The 3,274-nt window shown below is 53.2% G+C and overlaps 1 pseudogene; it reads right to left on the bottom strand.

The window, feature by feature from the left end:
• Nucleotides 1-3,149: 3,149 nt before the first annotated feature.
• LOC111968288 (5S ribosomal RNA) lies at nucleotides 3,150-3,274 on the bottom strand (annotated as a pseudogene).

Genomic DNA, 3,274 nt, shown 5'->3' on the forward strand with positions numbered 1-3,274 from the left:
TTGAGAGATTTGGGGTCTTGTGGTGGCTTACTACTGAATCTTAATTTGGTGAGGAGGTCCTTTAACTTCTTATGGCTGCAGGGGCAGTATTGAGTAGCTTGGATGAAAGGTGCCCATTTCAAACGGCCTCGTACTCAATTCTTGCTCGTACAATATGCATATTATTATTACTATTGGATAGAAAACACTCTCAAGTTTCTAAAACCGTTTGAATTATATCTGTGAGTAAAACAGAACTCATTTGGCAGCAAACTTCCAGACCGGAAGTGAAAAATCTGAAATCGATGCTCTGTTCCAGGGCCTGCCTATTCAATTGCCTAATTTCTATGGATTTGCATGCACTGCATACGCCTTCCACTAGATGTCAACAGTTAGTGGAAGGTGGAATGGGGTGTCTAGCTTGATCTGAGGTCGAACAAGAGCTCTTGGAATGACGTGACCAGAATTTCCTTTCTCTACCTAGGCGCGGGAAGGACATCGACATTGCCTTCTGAAAAGCTTTCGGTATACACAGATATCTCCGGCTCTGATTTTATTTGATACATGTGATAATATCATCGTAAAGTATGTTTTTTCAACCGAGTTTTATCAGATTATTCAACGTTTATCGGGACTTTTGGAGTTCTGTTGTTTGTGTCGAGAGAAGATGGACATCTTCGCGCCACTTGGCTAGCTAAGGTTGCTAATTCGACAGGAGAAGAGGACATTCTAAAACCAAACAACGATTTATTCTAGACCAAGGACTCCTTGTACAAGATTCTGATGGAAGCTCAGCAAAAGTAAGAACAATTTATGATGTTATTTCGTATTTTTGTGTGAAATGTTTAGTCCTATTCTCCGCCCTTTTAGCGGGCGCTGTCTTGCAATAACGCAAGCTGTATGTCGTACTAAAGTTATTTWAAAAAATCTAACACAGCGGTTGTCACGATCGTCTTGCTGAGAGAGAGTGGACCAAGGCGCAGCGTGTGCAAAATACATTCTCTTTTATTATAGAGAAAGGAAAAACACGCAACGAACACTTTAACAAACTGAAACAAAACAACAAATGATCGTGAAGCTATAGACGTAAGTGCACACACAAGCTACAAACGTACAACATAGACAATTACCCACATTAACCTAGTGCCTATGGCTGTCTTAAATATGGCTCCCAATCAGAGACAATTAATGACATCTGTCTCTGATTGAGAACCATTCAGGCAACCATAGACACAGCTAGACACCTACACTAAACACAAACCCATCTACTCTACTTAACCCCCTAAACCATACAACCACCCTAGACAATACAAAAACACATACATTCCCCATGTCACACCCTGACCTAACTAAAATAATAAAGGAAACAAAGAATACTAAGGCCAGGGCGTGACTGTACCCCCCCAAAGTGCGGACTCCGGCCGCAGAACCTGAAACAGAAGGGGAGGGTACGGGGTGGCCCCATCATGGCGGCGGCTCGGGCGCGGACGAGGCCCCCACTCCCACCATTGTCAATACCCGCTTTGGTGGCGCCTCTGGAGCGGCGACCCGTGTAGCAAGTCCCGGACTGAAGACCATCCCAGAGGGCACCACCGGACGGATGGGTAGCTCCGGACTGAGGGTAGCTCCGGACTGAGGGGTAGCTCCGGACTGAGGGGTAGCTCCGGACTGAGGGTAGCTCCGGACTGAGGGGTAACTCCGGACTGAGGGGTAACTCGGACTGAGGGGTGTCCGGACTGGAGGGTAACTCCGGACTGAGGGGCAGCTCAGATGGAGGCAGCTCATGGACTGGAGGGCAGCTCATGACTGGAGGGCAGCTCCGACTGAAGGCAGCTCCGGACTGGAAGCAGCTCCGGACTGAGGAGCAGCTCCGGACTGAGGGACGGCAGCTCCGGACTAGGACCAGCTCCGACTGAGGGACGGCAGCTCCGGACTGACGGACGGCAGCTCCGGACTGAGGGACGGCAGCTCCGGACTGAGGACGGCAGCTCCGGACTGAGGGAATGCAGCTCCGGACTGAGGGACTGCAGCTCCGGACTTGAGGGACGGCAGCTCCGGACTAAGGCGGAGCACGGCTGACATGGCTGCTCATGGCTGGCTGACGGATCTGGCTGCTCATGGCTGGCTGACGGATCTGGCTGCTCATGGCTGGCTGACGGATCTGGCTGCTCATGGCTGGCGACGGATCTGGCTGCTCATGGCTGGCTGACGGATCTGGCTGCTCATGGCTGGCTGACGGATTGCTGCATGGCTGCTCGGATGGCTGCTCATGGCTGGCTGACGGATATGGCTGTCATGGCTGGCTGACGGATCTGGCATGCTCATGGCTGGGCTGACGGATCTGGCTGCTCATGGTTGGCTGACGGATCTGGCTGCTCATGGCTGGCTGACGGATCTGGCTGCTCATGGCTGGCTGACGGATCTGGCTGCTCATGGCTGGCTACGGATCTGGCTGCTCCTGGCTGGCTGGCGGATCTGGCTGCTCCTGGCTGGCTGGCGGCTCTAGCGGCTCGGGACAGACGGGCGCGGCTCAGACGGCGCTGGGCAGACGGGCGGCTCAGACGGCGCGGCAGATGGATGGCTCAGACGGCGCTGGGTAGACGGATGGCTCAGACGACGCTGGGCAGACGGATGGCTCAGACGGCGCTGGGCAGACGGATGGATCAGACGGCGCTGGGCAGACGGATGGCTCAGAGGCGCTGGGCAGACGGATGGCTCAGATGGCGCTGGCAGACGGATGGCTCAGATGGCGCTGGGCAGAACAGATGGCTCAGATGGCGCTGGGCAGACGGCAGACTCTGGCCGGCTGAGGCGCACTGTAGGCCTGGTGCGTGGTACCGGAACTGGAGGTACCGGGCTAAGGACACGCACCTTCAGGCTAGTGCGGGAGAAGGACAGGCTAACTGGACCCTTGATACGCACATTAGTATTTACTTGTGGCGCTATGCTAGGCTATGCTAGTCAGCTTTTTTACTGACGAGGATGCTCCCGGATCCGGGATGGTGACCAAGTAGAGGTTTTAAACTCTCCCTAAACCCCACGCCTAACCTTAACCTCTCCCCAAACCCCACGCCTAACCTTAACTTCTATTTGGTCACCATCCCGGATCCGGGAGCATCCTCATTATTTTAATCAGAAATAATGCAAGAGCACACCCTAGTGGACAAAAATGCTTACAGCACCTGGTATTCCCAGGTGGTCTCCCATCCAAGTACTAACCAGACCAGACCCGATCCTGATTAGCTTTCCAAGATCAGACGAGATCGTGCGTATTCAGGCTGGTATGGCCGTAAGC

Source organism: Salvelinus sp. IW2-2015, linkage group LG8 (assembly GCF_002910315.2).
Source record: "Salvelinus sp. IW2-2015 linkage group LG8, ASM291031v2, whole genome shotgun sequence".
Classification (NCBI taxonomy): Eukaryota; Metazoa; Chordata; class Actinopteri; order Salmoniformes; family Salmonidae; genus Salvelinus; species Salvelinus sp. IW2-2015.